We start from the raw sequence: 19,001 nt of genomic DNA, 5'->3' as shown, positions 1-19,001 counted from the left end.
AAAGGGGGATTTGAGGAGATGTGTTCATATTGATTCCTCCCAAGGCAACCCCCTTTTTGACCTGTAGTTCATCACTTGTACCCATGAACCACCCTAATGTCTTCTCATGTTTCCTTTTAACTTCTTGCTCTTATGTGGCCTCTGCTTTTGCTTAGTTCTAGAGCTCAAAAGGATTTCCCTCTCCTTAGGCTCTTCATAATACCTGGACTATTCTCTACATTCCATACCTTGTTAAATCTTCCTTATTTCTTTTTGTCTCCATTAAAATGACATACCCTCAGCTAGATCAGCTATCCCCACAATAATCAATCATTGCACTCTATACTTTCTATTCAGAAGCCATAACATATTTTGTGTTTATTTATACATACACAGATATAATTGTGTGATGCCTTGCCTATGACACTAAAATAAGCTTATCAAGGGCAAGAACTTCATATATTTATTTATTTTTATGTCCCCAGTGCTTAGCATGGTGCCTGGCACTTAGTAGACATTGAGTAAAAGACTTGTTTTCAATGAAATGACTACATATCTCCTATATTCTGAAATATATGAAATAGCTCTCTATATATTCCTTACATACTCTAGAGGAAGGCAGGATGAAGAACAATGTGAATATCAACTAGAGCTTTAATAGCCATTGAGTGCACACTTTTCACAGACATTCTGGGTACACCCAGCAGCATCACTTTTTTCCACTTGCATTCTGGCTACCCAGCCTGCAGAGCTCTGAAAGAGGCTGCTGGGGCAGAATGGGAGGATCTACCAACCCATAAGCCCTGCCCTTGGCCTTTCTGCTGTTGCTTTCTGAAGCTGACTAATGTGCTCAGGGTAAATGAATTATTCTCCTCCTGTCCGAGCACTTTTAGAAAGAACAGCTGCAAAGCCTGATGAGTCCTGGAAGATCAAAACAAACCGGGATACTGTTGTCAGCTTGTCAGGCCCCATTGCAGAGCATTTTAAAAACAAATTCTTTTAAATAAAACTTGCTGGCTTCAGCCCTTCTCTTCCTTGCCTTTCATTATGAATAAATCCAGTCAGTCTTTGGCTAACCTATCCCTCACTGTTCTGGTCAAATGCCACCACTGGTTCCAAAAGAACGACTCTCAAATACTGTTACTGATATACAAGTCTGAACAGAAACTGCCCTTTTTCTTCTTTCTTCCCTCGGGAGCAATAAATCATCTACTCATCCCAGGTGATTGCCACAGACAGTCCACTTAGAGCAGTATTTCATGATTTAACAGGTATAATGTTTTTTCAACAGACCATTTCTAACCATTCTCCCTGCATTCCCGGGACAACTCAACTTTTTTTCAAAGCACCTAAGGGCCCACTGAATAAACGTCTTAGGAATATGGTCTGTGACATGTTGTGGATATTTGCCCCAGTCTCTCCTTTGCAGGAAGAGTAAAGAAAATAGCCACACTGGACGTGAACCAGAACTGCTGACTGAGGCGCAATCTGCAAATGAGACAACTTGTGGTTTTAGAAAGAAATCATGGCTGCTCTCATTTTTTTTGCCCTTTAATTTTCACAATATCTGCTAAGTGAAATTTGACTTTAGATTAAAAAAGAGGCTTTAATGGATTTGTCTTTGAATCTCAGCTATTTAAAAATATCTTACTATGTCCATTGACTTTAAGGAAAAGTAATTTCTGCAATTTAGCATGAGGGGATTTTACTTTTACTTTTCTAATAAATTACACATACAGCTTAAAGTATGCTAGGGAGGCTTTACATGAGGAGTATACTCAATAGGCATGCACAACAAAATGTATTTTGCTGTTTGCCTAATCTTCTGGTTTTATGTTAAAACCTTTAATTTAATTTTCCCATTAGTATCCAAAGCTCAACTGGGCACAAAATAACAGTATTAAGGGTGACTTTTACGGTATTTAAATTCCATTTACACTCCTCTTTTGCCCATTCATATTAAGGAAAAATTTTCCAATTAAGTAAAATACAATATTTAGGCATAAATGAGACAGGAGACCAAAACCAAAGCAGTGGCACCTGTTCCAGACTCCAACATTCTATTAGCACATTGCAATTTATCCTCACTGATTTTGGAGATGAGGGAATTGAATGTTGCAAAGGAAACTGTCATCACATGTGCCAAAGAAGGCTTCTTCCAATTTATTACATTTGTGCCAGGCTCCCCTTTTTGCACTGTCTTAAATTTCATTCTATGAACTAAAATAATCTTTGTCAGTGTGAAGGTCGTTAATTTTAATTAAATGGAAATCATTTTTTTACACTTGCAAGAAAACGAGGATTAGTCTCAACAACTTTCATTAAATAAATAGAGCAAATTAAGATTTATAATGTATCTCTAGATGGATCTAAAACGGTCTCATCAAAAGTCTATTAGTTGAGAAGGAGGGAAGTGTCTCAGTGGGTTATGGTAACAAATGAACCCAGAATGCAGAAAACAGGATCTGTTTGCTAAACTACTGCCTGCAGTTGGTTTTACTTCACAGTTATATTACACTTCCATTGTAACATTATAGTAGGGAGGTAAAGATAACATCAACTTTATAGGCTTTGGTTAAAATAACTAATTTATTGCAATCACAACCTGTATTTCTATAGCTTTTGGCAGCTTATAAAGCACATTTACATGCTACCTATTTTTGAGTGATTTATTAGAAGTAGTATATGCTTTAAACATAAAAGTGCTGGATCACAATTCTATCTTAAACACTTACTAGCTCTCACAACAGGAAAACAACTTCAACTCTCTGAACCTCAGTTGTCTTACCTTTGAAGTGAGGATAATAATTCAAATCTTGCAGGGATATTGTGAGATGGAAATAGAAATAATATATGGAAAACGTATGAGCCAGAACCTGGCTCATAATAAAGTGCTAAATAAATATAATCAGCTAATATCCTTCCTGTAACTAATTTTCCAGGGCTACCTAGCCTTAAGAGTCTGAGGTCAGTAGGTCGATTAATTGGAGAGCTGATGCTGGAATTCTTGTTTATTCCTCTTTTAGTACCCCTTGGCTCCTCCTCGTTCTATACTACTCTTGAATATATACACAAGGAAAACTATTTGACAAATGGGATTTTATTAATTACTGAAACTATTCAACTCTTCTCCCTTTTGCAGAGAATTAGCAGTACTATCACAAACAAACAAACAAAAAAGCATAATGAACATGTTATTTTACCATGAACATAAAAATTGCTCATTTATAATTCAGTACTTCTAAAACACTTGATATGTACAGGGCAATAGATAAGATTCCAGAGTAAGTTATATGAGGCTTCTGTTTTCTGGTCTAATTTTTCTAAAAGTGAAAAGAAGTCAAGATTTGAAAAGGTTAAGTCACTTACCCAAGACTGTAATGGAAAAATCTGTTTCCAGGTCTATACATATGAAAAGATAGCTTTCTGTATCCAACTTTTTGCTCTGGATTGTTTTAAATGACTACTGTGCAGAATTAAAATAGGGTGAAAATGTTACTGAGAATATAAATATCAGAAGTAGGTAGGATGTATTTGGTTTGGCAAACTCTTCCTTCTCTTCCCCTCCCTCTCTCCCTCCTCCCTCCCTCCCTCCTTCCTTCTTTCCTGTTTTATTCATCATGGGGAACCAATTTTCATAATAGGGCTCACAGACACTGCTGGTTCAGCCTTCTCTCCCAGGGCTTTAAATGTGAACTGTCTTTTGGTCATCTGATCAAAAGGCACATGAAAAAATGCACAACACTGCTAATTATCAGAGAAATGTAAATCAAAACAACAATGAAGTATCACTTCACACCAGTCAGAATGGCCATCATCAAGAAGTCTACAAATAATAAATGATGGAAAGGGTGTGGAAAAAGAGACCCCCCCCCCCATACTTCTGGTAGGAATTTAAGTTGAGGCAGCCACTATGGAGAACAGTATGGAGGTTCCTTAAAAAACTAAAAATAGAACTACCATATGATCCAGCAATCCCACTCCTGGGCATATAACTGGAGAAAACCATAATTCAACAAGATAGATGCACCTCAGTGTTCATTGCAGCACTATTTACAATAGCCAAGACAAGGAAGCAACCTAAATATCCATGATGAATGGATAAAGAAGATGTGGTACATTTATACAATAAAATATTAGCCATTAAAAAAAGAATGAAATAATTCCATTTGCAGCAACATGGATGGACCTAGAGATTATCATACTAAGTGATGTAAGCCAGTCAGAGAAAGACAAATGTCATATGCTATCATATGTGGAATCTAAAAAAAAATACAAATGAACTTATATACAAAACAGAAATAGGTCCACAGACATAGAAAACAAACTTATGGTTACAAAAGCGGGAAGGGGCAGGGAGGGATAAATTAGGAGACTGGGAGTAACATATACATACTACTATATATAAAATAGATAACCAATAAGGACCTACTGTATAGCACAGGGAACTCTACTCAGTATTTTGTAATAACCTATAAGAGGAAAGAATCTGAAAAAAAAAATATATATAAATGCATAATTGAATCACTTTGCTGTACACCTGAAACTAACACAACATTGTAAGCCAACTATACTTCAATTAAAAAAAAAAAAAGTGGACTGTCTTTAATGCTTTCTCCTGAATGTCTCCTCTTATTACTCCTAACTCTTTTCCTACGTGTTACCACTCATGAGTTTGGCTTCATTTCTAAGGACATTTCTCACATAGATGTCTCCAGAAGAGTCCCTTTCTATGGGTTACATCCCATCCATCCAACTTCCTATCCACCACCAACACTGGGTGTCACCCAGTTACTTCTCATCCATCACATCTCAACTTGACTTCATGATCGTCCCCCACAAAATTGGCTCTCCTCCTTTCCTAACTCATGAGTACTACTCTGTATTAAAAAAAAAAATCTGCTCTCATTTGTAATACCAATATTTATAGCTGACTGGGACCACATTTAATTTCTGGGCCCAGATATATTTCTCAGTAGCTACTAGATTCAGCATATTATAATGTTTGAAAGCAGAGACTTTGGGAAATGGAAAAATATACCATGCTTTTGAATTGGAAGAATTAATATTGTTAAGATGGCCATACTACACAAAGCAATCTAAGATTTAATGCAATCCCTATCAAATTATCCATGACATTTTTCACAGAACTAGAACATATAATTCTAAATTTCTATGGAAACATAAAAGACCCAAAATTGACAAAAGAGTCCTGAGGAAAAAGAACAAAGCAGGAGGCAAAACCCTCCCGGACTTCAGAAAATTCTACAAAGCTACAGTAATCAAAACAGCATGGTACTGGCACAAAAACAGATATACAGATCAATGGAACAGAATAGAGAGCCCAGAAATAAACCCACACACCTACAGTCAATTAATCTTTGACAAAGGAGGCAAGAATGTACAATGGAGAAAAGACAGTCTCTTCAGCAAGTAGTGTTGGGAAAGCTGGACAGCCACACATAAGTCAACAAAGTTAGAATACACCCTCACACCATACACAAAAATAAACTCAAAATGGCTTAAAGACAAATATAAGACAAGACACTATAAAACTCCTACAACAGAACATAAGCAAAACATTCTCTGACATAAATTGTACCAATGTTCTCTTAGGTCAGTCTCCCAAAGCAATAGAAATAAAAGCAAAAATAAACAAATGGGACCTAATCAAGCATTTGCACAGCAAAGGAAACCATAAACAAATCAAAAAGACAACCTACAGACTGGGAGAAAATACTTGCAAATGATGTGACTGATAAGGGCTTAATTTCCAAAATATACAAACAGCTTATACAATTCAGTAACAAAAAAACAAATAACCAAATTGAAAAATGGGCAGAAGACCCAAATAAACATTTCGCCAAAGAAAACATACAGATGGCAAGAGGCACGTGAAAAGGTGCCCATCACCACTAATTATAAGAGAAATGCAAATCAAATCTACAACGAGGTACCACATCACAGTGGTCAGGATGACCATTATTAAAAATTCTACAAATAATAAATGTTGGAGAGGGTGTGGTGAAAAGGGAACCCTCTTACACACTGTTGGTGGGAATGTAAATTGGTTCAGGCACTACGGAAAACAGTATGAAGGTTTTCAAAAAACTAAAAATAAAGTTGCCATATGATCCAGCAATGCCACTCCTGAGCATATACTCAGACAAAACTATAATTTGGAAAGATACCATGACATAGAAACAACTTAAATGTCCATTGGCAGATGAATGGATGAAGAAAACATGGTACATTTATACAATGGAATATTACTCAGCAATTAAAAAGAATTAAATAATGCTATTTGCAGCAACATGGCTGGACCTAGAGGTTATCATACTAAGTGAAGTCAGAAAGAAAAATACAAATACCGTATGATATCACTTATATGTGGAATGTAAAATACGACACAAATGAACATATCTACAAAACAGAAACAGACTCACAGACATAGATAACAGACTTGTGGTCGCCAAGGGGGAGGGATAGTTGGGGAGGGAAGTATTGGGAGTTTGAGATTAGCAGATACACACTATTATATACATATATTATATAATATAATATATATATTAGGTCAGATAAACAATAAGGTCCTATTGTATAGCACAGGAACTATAATCAATATCCTGTGCAAGCCATAATGGAAAAGAATATGAAAAAGAAAATATACATGTATAATTGAGTCACTCTGCTGTACAGCAGAAATTAACACAACATTGTAAATTAACTATACCTCAATAAAATTAAAAAGAAAGAAAGCAGGGACTTTGTCATCTGACTGCCCAAGTTCAAATACCCACTACTGCTTATCAGACATATAAGATTAGGCAAGCTAGTTAATCTCTTTGAGTTTCAGCTTGTAAGAATATAAAACTGGGAGAATAATGTGACTTTTCTTGAGTTATCATAGTGATAACTAAATAAGTCAATTCATATAAAGCATCTTACCTCTGTGCTGAGTACATACTAAGTATTCAGTACATACACCTCTTTACTAATTTCAGAAAGGTGTGGGGCTGTGTCTACCTTTTGCACTTAGGAGCAGTCAGACGTTGAAAACATTACCTGATCATTCTTTTTTCTTTATTTTAAAAATAGAATTTGAAAAGAGAATCCACCTAATAGGGCTGTTGTGATGACTAAAATGACATCATACTGGAACATGGCAAGGTTTTACCACCTATCAGTATGGTCTTCCACATTTCATTGCTTAAACAAAGCTCAGTTTGTGAGTTTAATGAAAGGAATTAAAATGTTACTAGTGAAAGAGCAACATTAACAAGTTCAGCTACTATAATCTCTTTTACAAAATATTTGAGGAATTCTGCAAGCAAAATTAGATTATGAAATGAATCCAGTACACTATCATATTAAATGATATTTAAGGTAGAAGTGGAAGTGTTTTAAAATTCAATACTCAGGCATAACTGATTTATTAAGTTCTAGTTGAGACCCCAATTTTTTTTTTTTTTTTTTACCATTACTTTTGAAGATAGTAAGCCTGAAGATTTTGGTTTTTAGGCACATTTTGGGTTCATACACTGGAGTTAAAAGTGGATGAGCTTCTATTTACAATAGTCAGGACATTTACAATAGCCAATAGCAACCTAAGTGTCCATCGACAGATGAATGGATCAAGAACATGTGGCACATATCTACAATGGAACATGTGGCACATATCTACTCAGAACATGTGGCACATATCTACTCAGCCATGAAAAGAAACGAAATTGAGTTATTTGTAGTGAGGTGAATGGACCTAGAGACTGTTATACAGAGTGAAGTAAATCAAAAAGAGAAAAACACCGTATGCTAACACATATATATGGAATCTAAAAAAAAAAAAAAAGGTTCTGAAGAACCTAGGGGCAGGACAGGAATAAAGACACAGACATAGAGAATGGACTTGAGGACACGGGGAGGGGTATGGGTAAGCTGGGATGAACTGAGAGAGTGGCATGGACATATATACACTACCAAATGTAAAATCAATAGCTAGTGGGAAGCAGCCACATAGCACAGGGACATCAGCTTGGTGCTGTGTGTCCACCTAGAGGGATGGGATAGGGAGGGTGGGAGGGAGACGCAAGAGGGAGGAGATATGGGGATATATGTATATGTATAGCTGATTCACTTTGTTATAAAGCAGAAATTAACACACCATTGTAAGGCAATTATACTCCAATAAAGATGTTAAAAAAAAAAAGTGGCTGAGCTTCAGTGGATGAAAGGGTATTTCATCATAGCATCTTCTATAAAGTGTGTTTTGGAACTTTTGGGCCTTTGTAAATATGAAAGTTAAGGAATGATAGATATCTCATTGTAGTTTTAAGTTTCAATTTTATCTCATTGTGTATGAGGTTGAAATTTTTTCTTATGTTTAAAAAACTTATATTTTTTATGTAATTGGCTGATTTGAGGGTCTGTCTCACAAACTCTACAGTAAACATCTTAAGGGAAAGGGCTGTGTTTTATGCATCTCAGCTTCCCCAGTGGCTAGCATAATCCCTGGGCACATAATATGTTTAAATGATGTATTAAATAAAGGAACAAGTGAGTGACCGTAGGAAAAAAAAGTGGCTGAGCTTTATTGATCTTCTTGGTTTGTAAATGTTCATCTCTGGCTCTTACATGTGTAAACTCCAGGTTAGATTTGTTTGGAGTAAAAGCTAACATGAACTGTGATGTGAGATCCAAAAAGCTAGACATTTTATTTGTTTCTTTACTGCTGAAATCTGTGTCTAGAATTCTGGTACGTAGGAGGTACTTAATAAATATGTGTTAAGTGAAAGGATTTATGGAGTGTATCCTGCCTTCTAGGTCTACAAAACCCATGATCACAGCTTACTATAATAAGAGATTTAAGGCTAACCTGAGTCAAACAGGGTCTCCCTATTTGAACACATACATATGCACAAACACATGAGCACACACATACATTATAAAACCACCAAAAGGAGAACAGCTAATGTGGGCTTTTGTGCTATTGCTTTATAACACAGTCCCAACTTCCCTCTCTCTGTTGAGCAGTGTCTTGCGCAAAGTTGATGCTCACATAGTATTTATCAAACAACTGAAGGAATGAAAACTAGGCATCAAAACTCACTACATCCTAAAGCATTCAACAAGGCCAGATAGGCAAGGGGACATTTCTTAGGAACTGTAAAAAGCAGTTCAAACTCCCTCTTCAAGAATTTTTAAATTAAAATTTTCACAAGGACACAAGTTGAGAGACAGCAGTACACACTTCATAGGTTGGCTTTAAGACATAATTGCTATTTGATCACTTAACGCCTCTGTTGCTTAATCTTTAGATGGGAGAGCAATACCTACACAGTTCCCAGAAGTGAAATAAATGCTAAGGGACAAAGAAGGGTAAAATAAAGCCTCGTGTGTAAATAAGCTTTTAGGAAGAGCTATTTTCTTCTTACGTAGGACATTTTTCATCTATATTTTAAATAATAAACTAAAGCCATTAAGTATGTGAGGGTTTCTGTTCCCCCCCAGATTATAGCATTCAGCAGGCAGAGGCCATGGTTCTCTGGTAGTTCTAAGGAGACAATGATTTTGGAACCTGTGGGTTGGAGAGGTCCTGGGTAAACAACTCAGTTAGTAGAAGGACATGGGCTTCCTGGTTTAGAAAGAACCTAGAGAAGCAACTAATTTCTCCCCAGCATGATACCATATGCATATTCTAAATAAAATAAATCAAATTGTGTCACACAGATGGACAGTATAAATGATCTAGGTTAGTGACTGGAGTTAGCCCCTGCTCTTTCCTCATGGCTCTGATCTCCCCTTATTTCAACACTGAAATTTAAAAAATTGGCTTCTGCTCTGATGTGAATTTCCTTTTTTCATCAACATTGCCCCTAACTTCTTTTATGTAGCCAATAAATAATAAAAACAATATGACCACACAATTCAGTTTTCACAATTAAGTATACATTCATGGTGAACTTCTCACACAGTTTTCCAAAATGTGTGTGTGTGTGTGCATGCACATGTGTGTGTATTAACAGTTGAAATTATTTTAAAAAATAAATAGAAATTAAGAGTTATTTTGAAGTCTTCCCCTTCCCTCCTTTCGTTTCTATAATGTCAAAAACAAAACGAAATATAACCTAGTTTAATCAATTCTGTGAAGAGAAATTGTCTAAGCTGTTGCTTGAATTGGAAATAAAATCCAGTGGTTTTGTTTCTTTTATCAATGTTTGCTTTGGAGTTTTAAATATACAGCTTCTATGTTGGTGAGAAGCAACACAGTATGTTGCCTTGTGGAACAGATAGAGAATTACACTTTAAATAAATAACCTGATCTTCTTGAGTAGTTCACTTTTATGTCAGAAGTTTTCTTTATTACAGCATCTATTTCAGGAAGATGAAAAAGAACCTGTTGTCACCTTTGCTGCATATCACATCACAAGATAATTTTGATTTTATCCCTTTCCTATAGGAGCACTCCTAACTCTGAATTAGAGAGATAGATCAGGCACCCTACTGATCAGAAATTTACCTATGAGCAGAGCCAATGAGTGTGATGGTCTCATGGTTTGAGAAGAATTTTTGCTTTAACATAATAATGCATATCCCTCTGCTTATACCCTGTGGTATATACGTTGCTAGAAACTGTGTTTCCTTTTCTAATAACATCATTTTCCTGTTAACTTTACGTGGAAAGCAATAATAAGTTACATTCTAAACACTATAAATGTGTGAATTCATTTAGTCCTCATAAAACCCCATGATATGAGTAGAATCATTAGCCTTATGTTAAAGATAGATAAATTAATCCAAGATGTATTAAATAACTTACTGGTGAGAGTTGGCTAAGGAATGGCAGAACCACCATTTAAATCTGGGCTGTCCAGCCTTAGAAACACACATTTTAAATATCATGGTCAGGGAAGATCATATTGGTCAGGGAAGACCGTATTGAGAAACTGACTTTTGGACGAAAGCTTAAACGATGTAAAAAAGTGAAGCATGCAGATATCTTAGGAAACGGCATTCCAGGCAGAGGGGACAGCAAGTACAAGGACCCTGAGGCATGGGTGTGCTTATGTGAGAGAGAAGAAGTGTGGGATGACTTCAAGTATTTGTGCCTGATAACTGGAAGAACAGCTCTTATCTAACATGGGGAAGATTTGGGTGATACAGTTTTGGTGGGACAATTAGGAGTTCAGTTTTGAATAGGTTAACTTTGAGAAGTTTATTAGATTTTCAAGAGGAGACGTCAAATAGCCAGTTAGGTAACCAAGCCTAGGTTCAGAAGAGATAATGAATGTGGGTATGGTCAGGTTTACGGAGGCACTTACATCCATGAGATGCACAGAGAACACCAAAGGAGGAAACGAAGATGAGGAAGTGGTCCAAGAACTAAGCCCTCCAACATCTAGAGCCAAAAGATGAGGAGTTACCATGAAAGAAACTGAGGTGGAATGGCCAATGAGGCCAGAGGAAAACCAGGTGACTGTGGAGTCCTAGAAGCCAAGTAAAAAAAAGCCTTTCAATGAGGAGGAGGTCATCAGATTTGTCAAACGGTGCAAGTAAGTTAAGTAGATGAGGAATGGGAATCGCGCATTGAATATATCAATGTGGTTGACATTAGTGACCTTGACAAGAGAATTTTCATTATAATGATCAAAGCAAAAATTTAATTAAAGTGGATTTATGAATGACTAAGAATTTTCCCCAAATCATACAACTAGGATTTGTCAAAGAACAAGTAATTTTTCTTATCCTTACCGATTACATTAAACAATGTGTGGTTCTATGGAAATAAACATTTTTAATAATGAATAATTTCTGAATACAATATATAATTCAGTTAAAAAAAAGTGAGGATAGTGAAAAATGTGTACAGAAATACTGAGTAAAAAGATGTAATAGAGAAGCGCATCTTGAAAGGATGGAACGAATACACGAATATGATTGAGTCACACACTCATATTTGGAAATACCAAACTCACTTCAACACAACTTAGGAAAGAAAGTGGGGGAGATTTATTGGTTAACACAGCTGAAAAGTTCAGACAGAGCTGAGTCAGGTGCTCCATGCCATAGTCTGAACTGAGTCAAGCTGCATTTCCAGCACTGCTGTCCTTTGACTTCGCCTTCAGGCAAGCTCCCCAGTCACGCTGGTCACCAAGGGCTCCGGGCTTTTACCCTCATTGTCTAGCAATCCCTGTGGAAAGGGCTTCTCTTCCTTATTAGTTCCTGTAAACTGTGTGTATTGGTGTGATTAGCTTGGCTTGTGCTACATACAGGTCAATAACCATTTACCGTGGCCATGGATTAGCTACGTTTAGGTCTCATCTCCATCCCCTGGAGGTGGCTTAGTGAAGTCGGCTATTTCCAAACCAAGGTGTTAGCAATTAAGTAGAGAATTAGCCAGGGGAAAATTAAGGCTCTAATACAAGAAAAATGAGGGAATGGATATTGGATGGCTTAAAAAAAGATGTCCATATGGGAGAGAAGGAAGATGATTTGAAAGAAAGAAGAATGGAGACAAGTAGTTATGTAGCATTTGCTGTGTACTTTACCTAGGCTTGTTCACATTTTCTCAATAAATACGCAGGACCACTTCAAGAGGTAAGTGCTTATGTTGGGGAAAGCTGCAAAAAGGGAGAGGATCACTAATAGTTATTTTAGGTAAAACTAAATTTGCCTCTAGTCCTAAAGTAAAAGCTAATATTTCAAACCTTAGAATATTTGTATTCATAACCATACACTGAAAAAACACATGTATGGCTCATCTATTTAGCATTATAATCAACAGTCATGAAAATAAGTAAGTAAGTACAAGTACTAAATGTAATAGAACGGTGTAGTCATACAGTCTGGTCTGTACCAGACTCTCAGAGGCTCTCTGGTTCAATCTCCCCATCCAGTGAAACTCAGCATCTGAGGGTGAGCAAAGAGTGGCCACATAGGTGTGAGGAGTGGTGGGTGATGGGAGAGCTCTAACGTGGGGTGGGCTAGTGGGGCAACTAAATCTTACACAGTTTTCCAAACAGTCCTCTCAATTCAGCCTCACCTCTCTCCATTTACCTTAGAATTACACAACAGTTCCAAATCCTGAACCTTTCTGAGGTTCGGTGGCTAACTCTGGCTAGCTGCTAATTGGCTATTTCACTTTATGCAGGTAAATTTCAGCTTCATTTATTTGCTCTTCTAGTCTGTTGCCATTCTTCCATCCATTTCCTTCCTTTGTATGCTACGCTATCTCTCATCTGGGGTCTTCTCCTGTCTCATTCTTTTTCTTTGTAGACTTATATCTCTATTTTTTTCACTGTCATTTTTTTCCACTGGTGTTTTTGAGAAATAACAAACATAAACATGTACATTCAGTCTACTTCATTGGACCAGAGGTCTTTTCATCCATTTCTATATCATCTATTTACATGTGTAATAAATGATAATGTTAAGCATGCTATTATATCCCTGTCAATACTCTAAAATCCCACCTCTCAATTTCAATAAATCCTCTCATACCCAACTTTTGCCATCTTTCAAACCCTATGAACACCCATATATTTGAACACATTCCTTGGTCTAAGTCCTACACCCCCCATTTATCTGATAATCCTGTTTTTAGGTTGGTTCCAACCCTGAAGTATCACTACTATCAAACAGAATTTGTATTCTGATCACATTGCAGTTAAGATGGCAGGAAACTTGGCGATGTTTAGATTAGTATTTTTAACTGTTGTCACCTATGTTTTCAAGCACTCAGATAATGTGATTGATCAAAAATCAATTGTTCTCGTTCTACCTGGAGTCTTCTAACCTACTATTGCAAAGTTACATCCACAGTTGCCACATCTATGTAAAGCACAAATTAGACATAATGAAAGATCATGAAGACTGGAATAAAGTGGTACTGAGATGAAAATGCCGTCATCTCTCCATGAGGCTTTAATATCTCAAGAAGAATATACATTTGGGAAAGAAGAACACTGAATCCGAGAAAATTCAGCTCAAAGCAGACTATTTCTTTTATATGTCAGTGAATACTTGGTAGTTGGTTTACTTTGTTTTATAGCTTTCTTTGTCTCTATAAAGTATCTTGACATACTGCCTAAGACCTCTGGCGTGTTATCTATTCCATATTTTTAGAGTAAGTGAGATGCCATTTTGAGAGGCACTGAGGCATCACTGTTAAATCACACCCACCGTATGTGCCGACAGCCATGGAGTGAGCTCACTCCTACTTACTCATTCAGCTTTAATTTATGTCTAGCTTAGGAAAGCAGCGGTGATCACCATGATATTATACACTTGATACTTAGATACATGAACGTTCTTCCTTATGAGTCTAATTATTACTCCATATCTTACAAGTTAACAGTTTTACTGGGAATTTAGGTATTCTATTCAAATGAAGAATATGCTATAACTTGGAACACAGGTTAACCCCTTAGCACGTTGACTGGTATATAGTTGCTCAGTCACTGTCAATCACTTCACCTCATTGAACATTCATTGCCTGTTCCCAAAATAAGACATTTGTCCTAAACACCGTTGTCCAAGATATTAAGGTCAGGGCTCTAGCATCAGCCTACTTGTGCCTTTCTCAGAGAAATTTCCTCTGGTCACTGCCTCTAGAGTTACCCTCTTCCTCTTTCACAGCACCGATTTTATTATTTTTTTGTACTTATCAAGGCTTGGTATCTTCTTGATTATTAATTTGCTTATATACTAGAAAGAGCTAATTCTATTTTATCCTTTGTTTTATCTCTAGTGCCTAGAAGAGTGCCTGGAATATAGTTGGCATACGCATGTCTCCATATTACTCAGAGAACAGGGCCTTGTGTTCACTGTGGTAGCTTTAACTCCTTGCACACGGTATGGCCTTCATTTGTAGTCAGTTAATGCATAAATGGCTTTCCTCTGCAGTTTAATGCCTAACCGCATCAGATTTTTTAAAGCATCAATCAAATTCCCCACTCCTGATATTTATCCAAGACAAATAAAAACTTACATTCACACACACACACAAACGAATGTTTTTAGAGGCTTTACTCAAAAGAGATGAACACTGGAAAAGAAAAAATTCTGGTGAATGGAGAAAGAAAATGTGGCACATCCATTCAACAGCATACGATTCATCAGTGAAAAGGAACAGATGACAAAACACACAACAACACAGATGAATCTTAAATTCATAACACTAAGTGAAAGAAGTCAGACTCAAAAGGCTACATACTCTATGATTCCTTCGATATGACATTCTGCAAAAGGTAACACTAGAAAGACAAAACAGATGAAGCCATGGGGATGGGGGAGAGGTTTACATACCTCTGGTATGCCGCTGGTTTATATACCAGCAGCAGTATAAGGAAATTTTAAGGAGTGATGGAAGTTTCACATCATGCTTGTATTAGTGGCCACATGACTGTATGTGCCTGTCCAAACTCACAGAACTCTACTCCAAAAACAGTGAATACTACTTTATGCAAAGTATACCTCAATTTTTAAAAAAGTAAAACAGATGAGACATTATCATCCACTATACGTCAAAGAACTACTGAGCTGTTCTACAGATGTCTAGCCGTTTTCCTCTGAGTGACACTGTGAAAATGTCATATCACTTTACTCCTCCAACCTCTTCCCAGCTCAGTTTTCACAGTGATCTACAAGGCTCTACCTGAAATGCTAACCCATCACTTTGCTGACCTCATCTTCTACCCGCCTCTTCCTCTCTCACTCTGCTGCAGCTAGAGAAGCCACCCTACTGAGAAGACACATCAGGCACATGAGGCCTCTGAAGCTGTTATTCTCTGCCAGGATGTTTACCCAAGCCCCCCATATTCACATGCCTTATTCCTTTACTTCCTTCAGCTCTCTCTGCAAAATCATCTGATCAGAGATGTTTTCCTTGGGCTTTCTATAGACGTAGTACCTCCACCCTTCTATACTGCTTTTCTTTTCTCTACAGAAAATTTTATTTTACTTTTTTTTTTTCTTTTTTTTCTTACGTACGCGGGCCTCTCACTGTTGTGGCCTCTCCCATTGCGCAGCACAGGCTCCGGACGCGCAGGCTCAGCGGCCATGGCTCACGGGACCAGCCGCTCCGCGGCATGTGGGATCTTCCTGGACCGGGGCACGAACCCGTGTCCCCTGCATCGGCAGGCGGACTCTCAACCACCGCGCCACCAGGGAAGCCCTGTTTCTCCATATTTTAGATAGTTCCCAGTTTTAGTAAGTGTTAATAAACAAAAAAATAAAGGAACTAATTAATCAACATATATGTTCTGGCAGAGACTGGCTAGATGCTCATAAAACCCATTTTCTCTTCCTAAGCACACAGCTAATCCTCATTTCCCAAACTTCCTTTCATATAGAGATAAAATGACTAGCTTTCATCAATGGAATGTAAAGGGAAGAGATACTCTGCTGTTTGGTCCAAGAAGCTATGACCAATTTACCTTCCCTTTGATCTCTTCCTTCCCTTTTCCCTCTCCCTGCCAAATGGATGATAACCTATGTGATGTCAAATTTGTGAAGCCACTTACTGAAGGTGGAAGAGGCACAGCGTGGAAAGAATCCATGTCACTGAAGACTATGTAGCAGAACCGCCCCCATTCCCTCCACGCACACCAGACTCTAACACTAATGAGAGAGAACCCTTTATTGTATAAATCCACCATGCTTTTGAGTTGTTTGGTACAGCAGCTATTGTTACTTACCCTGACTAAAACATATGAATTTAGGATCAAAAGATGTTTCTAATCTGAGGTTTGCTACACCTGGCCCTAATTTATGCTAGGAAACTAGTTCTAGAACTTGTACAGTGAGGACAGTGAACACGAACCACTTCATAGGATGAAAATGCTCTATAAATCAAAAAAGAAGCATGGAAGATAATTTACATATTTTTAAAGAATTTCACAAATGCAAGTTTTATCAAGTGCAACTTCTCTTACTTTGCTGATTCAGGTTCTATTTTCCCAAACAGTCCTTTACTGACTTCTCTTCATGTTTATTCCCTCAATATTTAACATTTACGTAATTAGTACATTCTCTGTGCCAAGCACAGTACTGAACAAGAAGGACAATACCTGCCTTCACAGGAAATGAGTGGAGAAAGCAGCAATGAAACAATCAATCATGGTGTGAAAAATCATGGTGTGAAGGGTATACAGAGTGTTACGGGCCTGCCCTACACTTGAGACATTAGGGATGGTGTCCCAGAGGAAGTAACATTAAGTTGATACTTCAATTATTAGGATAAATTTGGGAAGTAAACTGAACTGTGGGATTTGAGGGAGAGTGTTCTTTAGAGTACGTGGCAGTATTAAGGAATTTAAGAAGTTAGAGTGAATAGAAGTTCACATGCTTGCAGAAAACTGGCAAGAGATATGTGTTGAGTGTGAGAACGAGACCAAGTTCTGAAGAGCTCTAAAGATTATGTAGTGTGTTTGTTTCCTATTAAAGGGAAGCGGAAACTATTAAAAGTTTTAAAAGTAGAATAGTATGATTATATTTGCTTTTTAGAAACAGTGATCAGGATGAATTATAGATAATAGATAATGGATTAGGGTTCATTTCCCTAATGAATCTGGAGATGATTTAATACTGAAGGCTGTTATTACCATGTTCAAGACAAAATAAGATGGAAATTCCAACTAGGGAGATTTAAATTGGTATTGTCAGGACATTGCTATTCTAATTAGTTATACGACTGAAACAAGAAGCGGCACGGATTACTCCTAGTTTTCTAATTTGGGCAAATTCTACAACTCTAAGGAATTCTTCAAAGTCTTCTCCTTCGTTATCACTTTGTTTCTCTATGCATCTTCTCGTTTAACATCACTGTCTCTAAGTGAGTCAGTTCTACCTCACTAACTCTACACTCAGCCAAGATCATCATCATCTCTCTATATATAGCTACACATTTATTCTCTCTCTTTCCCCCTTCCCTTCCCCCACTCTTTCTTTTATATTTTTATAAATTTTCCTCTTGACTTATTGTTTTGTGTGAGGCATCCAATAAAACGTGGATGTAAGTAATGAGTATTGGCCATCTTGCTTGCTTTCACCAAGTATAATATTAAAGTCTGTTTTTTTGCATTGTCCTTTTCAAATTGCGGAAGTTCTTTCTATACCTAATTACCTGAGGTTTTCAAAAAATAAGAATGGCTTAAATTTTCTTCAAAGCTTTTTCTCTATTATCCTCTTAATATAGTCAATTACATTGATTGATATTTGTATGTTAAACCAACCCTGCATTTTGGGGATAATATTTCTTGTCATGGTATAATATCCTCTGCATGTACTGATGAACTTGATTTGCTAATATTTTTTAAAGTATTTCTGCATCTATGTTTATGAGTGATATTGATCTTAAGTTTTTTATCCTCCCACCATAAACAACTAGAAAAATGGACAACATATATGAAATAACTGTGCTAAAGAATTATGTATCAGAAACTCCCTGAAAGAAGGCAAACACGTAAAGGACACCGTTTGAGCAAGTCAGATTTCTGCTTGGAAGCACTTTCCTGACCCTTGTGTAGGGAGAGGAATCTTAAGCAGAGCAGGGATATCTTGCCGAGTGAAGGACAAAAACGTAAAACTTCAGAGAGGCTGAGGCTCCAAGGAGGAGGTAACTATAAAAGGAAAGAACTGCATAACTCGGCATAGGAATGAATACCCTTGTGTCTTTTTCTGAATACTAAGACATGCAAGTCTAAAGTCCAGCTGAAAAACTGTCTTATGGATACGCTCTGCATTCCTCTGCTTAATTAAGTGTTTGGCATAATGGTGATTCAACCCTGAGTTATAACTACTTGACCCAAAATGAGGAGCTGAAGAGTATAAAATCATTTCAATTTGTTGACTGTTTTCATATGGTCAGCGAGTTTATTTTTCCACTGAATTGGTGGTTTCCTTTGTTCTGGAAGCAACAGAAGATTGGCCTCCAAAAACATGTTGTTTCAGCCAGTGGAAAGATGAAGTGATTAGGCACGGTATGGTACTTTTCCATTTTTAATTTCAGTGATGATTGCTAGCAG

This window comes from Monodon monoceros, unplaced genomic scaffold (genome assembly GCF_005190385.1).
Source record: "Monodon monoceros isolate NGI ecotype Baffin Bay Population unplaced genomic scaffold, NGI_Narwhal_1 Super_Scaffold_12, whole genome shotgun sequence".
Lineage (NCBI taxonomy): Eukaryota > Metazoa > Chordata > Mammalia > Artiodactyla > Monodontidae > Monodon > Monodon monoceros.
Note: the sequence above shows the minus strand (reverse complement) of the source record.